Source organism: Phalaenopsis equestris, unplaced genomic scaffold, assembly GCF_001263595.1.
Source record: "Phalaenopsis equestris unplaced genomic scaffold, ASM126359v1 Scaffold200960, whole genome shotgun sequence".
In the NCBI taxonomy this organism is placed as follows: domain Eukaryota; kingdom Viridiplantae; phylum Streptophyta; class Magnoliopsida; order Asparagales; family Orchidaceae; genus Phalaenopsis; species Phalaenopsis equestris.
The window spans coordinates 31,813-43,636 of NW_018220750.1; the positions used below are offsets into that span (position 1 = coordinate 31,813).

General features: G+C 31.1%; 1 long non-coding RNA gene across 1 annotated transcript; it reads left to right on the forward strand.

The window, feature by feature from the left end:
• The first annotated feature begins 963 nt into the window (after positions 1–963).
• LOC110035955 lies at positions 964–8,177 on the forward strand. The gene is made up of 2 exons (XR_002295187.1): positions 964–1,046; positions 8,042–8,177. It is a non-coding gene; the product is annotated as an uncharacterized LOC110035955 (long non-coding RNA).
• The last annotated feature ends 3,647 nt before the right edge of the window (positions 8,178–11,824 follow it).

An 11,824-nucleotide genomic window follows, 5' to 3' on the forward strand; every position in this document is an offset into this window, starting at 1 on the left:
CCATTTTATCGAACTCCCTCAAATATTTTTTTATTTATTTTATTTTTATAAAATTCTAATTGATTGTTAATTCATGATTTATTTTGCAATATTATGGGATGACAATATATTACCAAAGACCACTGCAACCAATATTTTTCTTAGATATTAAAAGTGTGAGATGAAAGAAATTAGAAGGATTTTAAGTTATTATATAGTGAGAAAAAGTTAGAAGTTTCTTGTTGCAAGTAAAATTCAACTTAAGTAAATTTTAATAAATTTTATAAATTTGAATTTAATAAATATGGAGATGTTTATATCACGACAATTATTTTTGTATAAGAAATGTTAAAGTCATGTAAATTATATAAATCTTTTTGACATGCACTATTTAAGGATATTAATTAAAGCATCACTTTAATATTGCTATTAATAATATAAATACTAAGTTCAGTCAAAATTTACTTTAGTTATAATTATGGAAATTAATAATTATGTATTTATTGAATTAATTATTTATTAAAATAATTTAACATTCATTAATAAATAATTTAATTAGATATTTGTTAAACTAATTCATAAATAGTTAAAGTTTTATTAAATTTAAATTTTATTATTAATTTACTTTAATAATTAATTATTAAATAATTATATATAAATTTATCTAATCATAATTATTTTGATAATTAATTAATTAATTAATATTTTTTAATCAATTAAATTAAGTTAACCCACAAACCTAACAACCACCGACCGAAACCCTCGACTACCTCCTTCCCGCTTTATTATTTTTTAGTCAATTAAATTAAGTTAACCCACAAACCTAACAACTACCGACCGAAACCCTCGACTACCTCCTTCCCGCTTTCAAACCCCGCGATACAGGGTCGATTAGAGCTAGCTGGGAAGGCTGGGAAGGCTGGGAAGGCTGGGAAGAACTTTGGGATCGTGGCGCAAAAAGACATCTGAAACTCCCAACAACTTTAGGATCGTGGCGCAAAAAGACATCTGAAACTCCCAACTTTCTCCTCCTTCCACTCCGCTCCTACTCGATACCACTGAGGAAGGTAACCCTTTTCTTTCTTCCCCTTCATCCCACCCGCCTTCGCGCCCCTCAGCTCCTCCAAACCCCGTAAATCCGTCTTCCAACGGGATTGACGAAATCCTACATTTAAGGCAAAAGGGATGAAAAACGGGATTTAAGCACTTACATAGGATTTAAAGTTGTCATTTTTGCTGTTTGGCCGGATTTATGTTAAATCATGCTCCAATACTGCTATCAAACAGCACCCCCTTAACAATAGAATGAGATCAGTATTGTTGTGCCCAAGCATTATGAGTTCAAAGATAAAAAAAATTGATTTACTTATGGGGTGATTCCTATTATTGGTAATTATTGGCGATGGTACTATAGTCGTGGTTAGTGCTTCTTGTGTCGGTATTCTCTAGGCTCCTTATCCGAGGGAGTCCAGGAGATTCCCCTAGTTGCAACACTTATACTCCATTCGTTGAAATAGAAGATAGCTTTAATTATTATTATTTTTTGGAAGAGTTGGATATGTATACTCAGAAAAAAGGTATAGTCATAAAGGTGACTTAGGGTCTATTTGGGACAGCAACACTAGAGCGGCGCGGAATTGTGCCGGGATTTTGTGCTGTTTGGGGTGCCATCCACGACGACATTCTCTATTCCGCCACCATGAAATTAAGTGTTCACGGACTTCTGAGATAAACATACTGCCCGCCATTTCTTCTCATATTTCGAAGCCTTCTCCTTTACTATCCTCTCTTTACTCTTTTCTCATTTTGGAACTCTAACTGCTCAATTGCCTTTTTCTGTTCAGGTGTGTCTCGCCTGATGATATTGAAGTTAAACCTCAATGACACATTGCTCTTTGCAATTCTCGTTGCTCATCTCGTTTTTGAATTCGTTCGGTTTCAGATACCTAGGCTTAGGCATCCAGCTCCTCTTTACCTTCCTCTTATGTTATGTGATTTTAGAAATTTTACTGTATTTTTTTTTGCTTTCAGTTTGGCATGTGAAAATTATGCTCCACGAGTGTTTAGTGAGGAATTTGTGCTCCTTGGGTTGCTGAGTGCCTTCTGCTCCTAGGGTTTAGCTTGTGAAGCTTATGTTATACTAGTGTTTAGGTGATTTTATGTGGCTTTTGCTGTATTGGAAGTTTTGGTTTTCTTTTTTATGCTAAGGGGGGTTTGATGTTCTTTGGGTTTATGATGACAATGTACTCTTTTTTGGGTTTGTTGTTCTCTAGGTTGCTGCATATGCAGAAATCATAAAGACAAAGAACAACATAACTCTCTGGGTTTGTTATCATATGATGAGAAGGTTATGCTGAAGGTTATGTGTTTAGAATTATGATGAATTCTTGCCGTGCTATCGGGTTATGTTATTCTTTGTGTTTACAATGTCAATTTGCTTTTTTTTTTTTTTTGGTTTGTTGTTATATGTGTTTATTGTCATATGTTGAGAATGTATGTTGAGAGTTGTGTTTGGAATTATGATGAATGTCAGCTGTGTTATGAGGTTATGCTGGAAGTTCTGTGTTATTTTGAATTTGTGATTGACGAGAACCTTGTGGTGTTCTAGTATATGTGCTATTTAGGATGAGAATTTCAGGCTTGGATTGGGTGAATATGATTAGTGTGAATGTGATTAGTGGCCCTGTTTCTAATGAATATTCTTCATAGAGTAACATAATATGATCTTCTTTCTATAGTGTATTTATCATCTTCCTTATTTGCTTTCTGGGTTACCTAGTGAAGAAATGGACTTTCCTTCCCTAGCTACAAGTTTACGCTCTTTGTGATGGTTTTGATATGGTAAAGTAATATGATCTCCTTGCTATAGTGTATTCATCATCTTCTTTTTGTGTTACCTAGTGAAGAAATGGACTTTCTTTCCCTGCAAGTTTGCGCTCTTTGTGATGGTTTCCACTTGCTATCCATCGATTGATGTCACCTAGGGTGGGTTAACCACCATGATTCACAAATTTGGTTTTATGCTTGCACAATGATAGTTTGGTTTGATAAATATGTTGGTTAAGAGATTGAGAATGTAAAACTCATATACATAAAAATTTTGGATTATTGGTTAGTATACTTATAATTAGAAATGTAACAATCTCCCCAAAGTGCCTACCAATTCTTCATGTATGTTATATCAAGTATTAGATATTGGGGGGTTATGATGAGTCACACGACTTTTGGGAATCTTTTGGATGTCCTTTATGCTGCTATAAATTTTGATATATACAAGCTCATCTTAAAATATTTTAAGTCAACAATATCCCCCTTTTCATAGGTCCTATGCCTTATTTTGATTGTCTCATGGTTTTGGATGACCTTTATGCTGCTATAAATTTTGATATATACGAGCTCATCTTAAAATATTTTTAAGTCAACAATATCCCCCTTTTCATAGGCCCTCTGCCTTATTTTGATTCTCATGGCAGATTATTTCTATCTTTTCATGAACGTGATTGTTTAAACATGAATGAAAATATTATAATAACATTAATTCTTGTTATTGTAATTTTTAGTATTATGTTATTATGTATTAAGTGATTTATTACACTTGATGTAGTATAATAATGAATTTTGACTTTTTTTTATTGTTGAAATTTATTTATGTTGTTCTATTTGAATTATTTCTAAAACTATGGGGTTATTGATAATATATATACATAAGGGTATAACAATTTTTTTCTCAAAAACGGTTGCAACACAGTAGATCATTCAAATATACAAACTATTTCACCATCAGCTGCTTTCTAATAGCAGCTTATCCGAAAAATAGTTTCACAGCTGCTTATTCAATAAGCTGCAACTACCCCCAAATAGAACCTTAAATGCCATACAAAATTTATTAGGACGAGCAATGAGAAGATTGATGGTGGTTATAGAGTTGGAGATAAAAATGCAATGGTAGAAATTATATCTATTTCACAGTAATGAAGATAAGAAAAGAGGTGCATACTTAATTACTTACTAAAACAGATTCACTAATTCTCAAGTTGACTTCCTTTGTTTCTTTTGACAATTTGGAGGTGATTATGGAAGATATTTGGACATTTCAAAATCGAGTCATAGTTGTAGATATGATATTTAGAATTAATAAAAACAATCTAAAAAGGTAATTATCTTAAGATAAGGTGGTGACATTTGTAAGGTGAAAATTCAGGATAAGAATGTCGAAAGAAACAAACTGAATTTTTCAGTTTGCTCAAACTATTGTTATTAAAACCACGTTTCAAAGCATCTTTAAGGAGTGCAGCGAAGCGATACATGGAATTTGTGTATCACTTGATTCTGAAGTGTAACTCACAAAAAAACATTCATGTATCATCTTTTTGCGATGTTATGTTGTAGTGCTTAGCTATTGTATAAAGCAAAATTCTTATATTGATGTCATGTTTTAATTCAATATCTATAATAATTATTAGGCGTTTTGTTAATTTATCTCTTTATTTATCATAGTGCATAAGTCTCAACTCTATTTTTTTGTTCTCTTTCACTGAAGCTTTAATCCTATATCCTTTTGCTTTAGTTTCGGATGTTCTTACTAGACATTTACGTGAAGATGTACCTTGGTGTATGCTTTTGGCTGATAATATCCTTCTTGTGGATATGATCAGAGAAATAGTTTAAGAAAAACTTGAATTGTGGAGATCAACTTTAGAGTGAGAAGGCTTTCGTTTTGAGTGGATCTAAAATTGAATATATGAAATGTAATTTTAGTAGTAGTGAATCTAATGGTGAGGTTATAAGAATGGGTGATCAAGTCATTAAAAGAAGTGAACACTTTAGGTATCTCGGGTCTATTGTTGAAAGTGATGGTGATACAGAAGGGGATGTTATTAGTAGAATTCAAGTTGGATGGTTGAATTGGAGAAATACATCTAGCCTATTGTGTCATAGAAAATTGTCGCTTATACTTAAATGAAAGTTTTATAATATGTTAGTGAGACCTGCAATGCTTTATGACACAGAATATTAGCCTATAAAAGAGAAGTATAAAATTATTAAGTGTTGCTGAGATGAGAATGCTTAGGTGGATGGTGGCTTTGCACTTCGAGACAAAATGCGAAATGATTATATTTGTGAAAGGGTTGGTGTAGCTCTAGTAGTAGACATGATTAGAGAGAGTTATCTTAGCTGGATTGGTCACATTAAATGTCAGCTATCTGATGATCTAGTTGAGAGAGTGGATGTTTTAGATTCAATTTATTTTAAGAGAGGTAGAGGTGGGCCTAAAAAGATTTGGTCATGTTGTATAAAAAAAATAATGGATTGGTCACATTAAATGTCAACTATCTGATGATCTAGTTGAGAGAGTGGATGTTTTTGATTCAATTTATTTTAAGAGAGGTAGAGGTGGACCTAAAAAGATTTGGTCATGTTGTATAAAAAAAATACCTTAATTTAAGAGAATTAAATGAATATATGCACTAAAGCTAATCATTTCCTGGTGATTTTCCTCTTCTCGCACACTCTTGAATTTTTGTAGGTTTTTTTTACCAGTACTCACGCATCTCACTTACGAACTTCTTAATAACATTTCTCTTTGCCTTGTATTCACTCTCTCCCTCACTTCGTATTGCTTCTACCACTCGGGTTTCTAGTTGGTCATTCAATCTTACAATTATATGCTTGATTTTTGGGTATGTTATTACATCACATAATTGTTTGTCATTTATATCTTTATTCATTTTCTTTTAACTTTTGAATAATTAGAATGTATTGTATTGACGTATTACTATAGCTGTTGAAAAATTATTACCTGATGTGATTTATAGTTGTTAATTAAATAACTATTATATGTACATATTTTATGGGCATATGTTGTACAACTAATAAATGCTTAGAGTGGTTAAGGTGTCGCCTTTGCGGATTGTGTAAAAAAAAAGAAAAATAAAAAGGAAGAAAGTATTCTTGCATTTTGCATTGTGCTTAACCCTTTGAAAACACTGACCCAAATTTGATCTGAGATAAGATGAATAGCTAATTAAGAAGATTGTAATTTGTATTCAAGGAGTTTAAAAATGGATTATACAATGAAAACGAGACCTAATTATAGAGTGAAATGGTACATAAATTGTTATTAAAAAAAAAAAGCTTTAAAGAAGGGTAAAAAATGAATGTTATTAAGGCCTTTAATGATCATAAGAAAAATAGAAAACTTGCAGCAAAAAAGCATACAGTGCAACTTTTGATGATTTACATTATATGCTTGGTATTAAGGAATAAAAGAGATAAAGGAAGAGATAATGGATTTAAGCATTTTGATTAAATCAAATGTATTAAAAGTAATTATTTAAGGATGAATTGGTACAAGAAAGATGAAATGCTTCTTTAATAAAGAATTAAAGGGGTATCTAAAGAAGAAAATTTTCTTGGAAAAGCCTTATGAACTAAATAACGAGGTATGTTATAAACTAATCCAAAAAAAATTTAAGCCAGTTTAGCTTTGGAGAAGATGCTTGGAGTTACAACTTTAGATTTGCGTTAGATATTATGTTGATGTTGCGAGAGTTATAACGGATATTATATTAGTTTGTAAGACAAATCATTTCCATAAAATAATTACTGTTAAGATGTAAATTAATTGGAGAAGAATAGTTTTATTGTTAATATTTAAGAATAAATGAGATGATTAATATCGTGCTAATTATAAATAATTCAAGCTTGTAAGTCATGCAATGATGATATGGTGGAGATTAACAGAATGTATAATCATAAAAACTATGTTAGTTTTGGATAATCATTTTAATATTGTGATGAGGAGATCTATTCTTGGGATGTCGAACACCTCAATATGCCCTAACTGATGCTGGTTGATCGAAGCCGACCCATCTCTATTGAAGTACTGGGATTCATCTTCCTTTTCCAGGGTTGGGAGGACTCTTTGACTGTTGGGCGCCAACCCTTCCTTTTTGGGGGTGCTGATCTTTTCTCTGAGCCAGTGCGTCTCAGATGACATTCAACATGTGATCCTTCTACTCCTGGTTCTGTTGAGTTACAAACTCTCTAGTGCACTCTATATTGCCTTCTCTTTAAGCTACTCTTTTTGTTTGTTGTATGATTCATGCTCATCGCATTTTTAGGATGTTGAATCCTGATTTATCTGTGAATCACACCGAAAGAATAGAGCGTAAGAATAGAGTCAGAGACAGAAAGATGAGTAAACGGTAATGAACAGTAATATGTCGTGTCAGTCGTCTCTTATTCATAAAATGATCTATCTATTTATGGGAGATAGTACAATGTGATGATACATTTTTTTTGTGGTTTTATTGTGCATTGAATTTGAAAGAATGCTAGAATAGTGTTCATGTTGTGAGTTTTTTATGTGAGATAAGTGCATTTTTTCAGTTACAATGCATTTAATATTTAGCAGAAATTGATGGTTTGATGTTTGAGTTTTACTTGCTTATGTAACTTCATTCTATATGTTTCACCAAGTCCTTGCCACCATGGTATTGCTCAACTTGTTTTAGGAGATGGATTTATGAGTCTAATGAGCAAACAATTTAAGATTCACGCTCTTATTATTGTTATTATTATTATTACTACTAATGCTGCTGCAAACAATTTAAGATTCACGCTCTTATTATTGTTATTATTATTATTACTACTAATGCTGCTGCAAACAATTTAAGATTCACGCTCTTATTATTGTTATTATTATTATTACTATTATTATTATTACTATTATTATTATTATTATTACTACTATTACTACTACTACTACTACTACTATTAGTACTGCTGCTGCTGCTATTATTATTATTATTATTATTATTATTATTACTACTATTACTACTACTACTACTACTACTATTAGTACTGCTGCTGCTGCTATTATTATTATTATTATTATTATTATTATCATTTTCCTTGATGATGTTTTGATGTGTGGATAGTTATTTGCTTATGTAGTTTTATTCTAAAAATTCCAGCAAGTTCTTATTTACCAGGATATTGCTGAAATTTGCTTGTTTTTTAACATGATGGAGAGTTAATAAACTAAGTTGGAATGCAGGTTACTGAGTCTAGGAACAACCAATCTAAGATTTGTGCTCTTATTTTCGTAGACAATGGCGAGCACAGCTTGCTTCATCATTGTTAGCAGAAATGACATTCCTATATATGAGGCCGAAATGGGATCGGCAGTTAAGGTATGCTCTTGTTGCTCCACTTTTTAGCTATTACAATTAGGAAGATTTATATACATACCCCTTAATTCTTATGTATTTACATATCTAACACCTAAACTTCATTTTTACATATATGCCGCTTTACATATGCCTGTAAAGATGTATTTCACTTTTCAGAAGTTAAAATAGTGGCATCATATGATAAGAATGGTTTGGGTGGTATAAATGTAAATAGTAAATTTTAGGTGTTAGATATGTAAGCATATGATTTGAGTGGTATGTTATCTGGTTTTTTTTTTTATTTTTTATTCTTTCATCAATGGCATGTTTTTTGCCGCAGCAGAGTTTGCATTTTCCTCTTATCAAGGGTTCAGATGTGGATATAATCATTTTCATTTTATTTGTTCTTCATCACATTAACTGTTTTACTTTGTTTTGGCTATTTTTTTGAAATATAATTGTCTATACAATGAGACTGTCGGTTTCCATGTTTGAATTTCATAATTTGATTTACATATTATTATGAATTTCTTTCTTTGTGTCTAAGAACAGAGCTTGTGAATGTTAATCTCTTTTATCTGAGAAATGAAGTTTTTTTTTCTGAAGTTTTTATGCTTCTTTGTCTTTTTTCTGAAACTCATTTTGCAATGCATTTAGAGATTAAGAAAAGACTAGTTAGATTTTCATTTTAAGTGGCAAACTATAGTTTGACTTGTTTATGGTGCAAAATGATTAAGGTGTTGTTTGGTCTAAAACTTAGATTGTAGTAAGCTACATGGAATTTGGGGAGTTGGAGTAGAAGATGAGAATTGGTGGACACAATGATTAAAAGAAGAATAAATATTGTTGATTTGTAATAAACTAAATTTGAAGGGCAGCAAGCCAAGGATATTAGAGAAGATTATTGGTTATTGTATGCTGGTAAGGTTAAAAATAGAATGAAGGTTGAGATATTAGTGTATGTAATGTTGAAAGATAAAGTTGTTGAGCTTGATAGAGGTTGTGGTAGGGTCATTGTTGTTAAGTTAATTATTGATGTTGGCATTCTAAATATGATTGATGCTTAAGCTTTCAATTTGATATATTGAATAGTGTAAAAATCAATTTTTGGAAGAGATTAATGAGTTATTATATTGTATACCAGAGGAAGAAAGTATAATTATTAGGATTACTTAAATTGATGTATAGGTTCTTGTTGGATGGGCTTTAAGAGGCTTAATTATGATTGTGAAATAGGAGATATAATGTATAGAAAAAGTCTTTCTTGATTTTCCTGTGTCACTTGCGATAATAAATATATACTTAAAAATCAAGAATCAACACATAATTACACCAATTCACAAATTAACTTGCACTTAGAAGGTTAATTTTCTTATAAATACTATAAGGTTATAATTAACAAGTTAAACTACATAATATAGGATAGTTGTTACGATGTATATTTTTAGACTATGAAGAAAATGATAAAAAAATAATCACTATAGTAGAAGAAGGTAGAACTTGAATCGTTGTTGATTTTTAAAACTTTCAAGATAGTTTAGTATAAGAAGCAAATTGGAATTCTTTACTTGTGCCAAACTTTATGTGGGCTTTGATGAAGATTGTCACAAAAGTTTTAGCGGAATTTAGAAATGACCATACTTTCTCATGGAGACTTGATACATGATTGAAATGGTACAAAAGATCATTAAAGAAAAAGTGCTTGAAAAGTGAAAAAAGATAAATAATGTTGAGGCTTATGATGATTATAATTTTGAGAGCTTGCAAAGATTGTTATGAGTAAAAATAAAGGCTATGATTTTTATAATTTATGTATTAGTATATTACAAAGGAAAGAGTATTTATGCAACAACTAAGATTAGAGATAAGAAATCATAATTCTATTGAAAGTATATGAAAATATGAAGAAGCTACTTATAGATATTATCATTTCAAGGAAGAAATTAGTATAAGTGTACAACATCAACAACAACAAAGCCTTAATCCCACTACGTGGGGTCGATTACATGAATCCTTTTTCTCCATTGCGTCCTATTTAGTGTCATATTTTCATTTAGTTCTAGTAAATTAAGATCATTTTTTATACAATAAGCCAAGTCTTCCTAGGTCTACTTCTGCCTTTCTTAACACAAGTCAAATCTAAAACATCTACTCTCCCAATCGGATCATCAGATGGTCACGTTTAATGTGACCGATTAATGTTACCAAACCATCTAAGACAGCTTTCTCTAATTATGTTCGATCACAGGACTACACCTACCCTATCACGGATATATTCATTTTGCATTTTGTAGTGTAAAGCCACTCATCCCCCTAATCATTCTTTTCTCAGCAACACTTAACTTATTATTATGCTTCTCTGTTAAAGGCCAACATTCAGCGCCATAGAGCATTGCAGGTCTCACCACCGCCTTATAAAATTTCCTTTCAGTCTCCTTTCAGTCTAAGCGGTACTTTGTACTTTTCTATCACACAAAAGGCCCGAAGCATTCCTCCACTTCAACCAACAAACTGGAAGTCTACCATTAACATCCCCATCTATATCACCATCGTGCTGGAATTCTACCATTAACATCCCCATCTATATCACCATCGTTTTGAACAACAGACACAAGATATCTAAATCGTTCACACCTTTTAATAATTTGATCACCCAAAGTCACACTTCTGTCACTAGAGCTACTACTAAAATTACATTCCATGTATTTAGTTTTAGTTCTACTTAAATGAAGGCCTTAAGATTCCAATGTAGACCTCCATAATTGAAGTTTTTCCTGGGCTTTTTCTTTCTTTTTATCCACGAGAAGGATATCATCAACAAAAAGCATACACTAAGGTTTGTCGTCCTCTTGTTGATGTTCAGTAAGACCATCCATAACTAAGAAATTAGTATAAGTGTATAATTTAAAAAATTGTGTGAGGTATACTAGCAATTGATTCAACAACATTGAGAAGTTAACTTTGTAAAAGATGCATAAAGTTAGATCTTAAGGTTCATATGAGATAAATATTGAGATACATAAAGGTAAATCTTAAGGTTCATATGAGATACATATTGAGATTTGGAGTTATGAGTGATATTGTAATTATTGGATTAAGAATTCTTTAGAGATCTTTTTTGAAGATTGAAAGAATGTGAAATGATTGTAGAAGAAGCATTTTGTAGTATTAATTAAGAAAAATAAAGATAATAGGGGTTGTGCTAATTATCGAGGAATCAACTTTTGAGTTATATTATAAATTCATTGGGGATAATAAAAATAGAGTACAAATGTGGAAAAATTACATCAATATTTGAGAAACATTCCGATTTTATAGGAGGAAGTTCTATTATGGAATTGACTTTTTGTGTTAAAGAAATAAATGGAAAAATATAAAGTGCTGATAAAATATATTTAGAAAATTTTTATTAATTTTGAGAAATTTTGTGATCAATTACTTTAAAAATTAACTTGCTGTGAATTAAGGAAAACATGTGTCAAGAATTACTATTAGTTAGTATTAACAGTAGTTGTTGATTACCAATGAATGCCCAATTATAGTATGCTTATATCAAGAATTAGCTTGAGTTTCTATAGTTTGTACTAGTTTTGGATATGTTTACAAATGATATATAAAGTAAAGTGACTTGGTATATACTTTTCTCAGATAAAATAGTTCTAATTGGG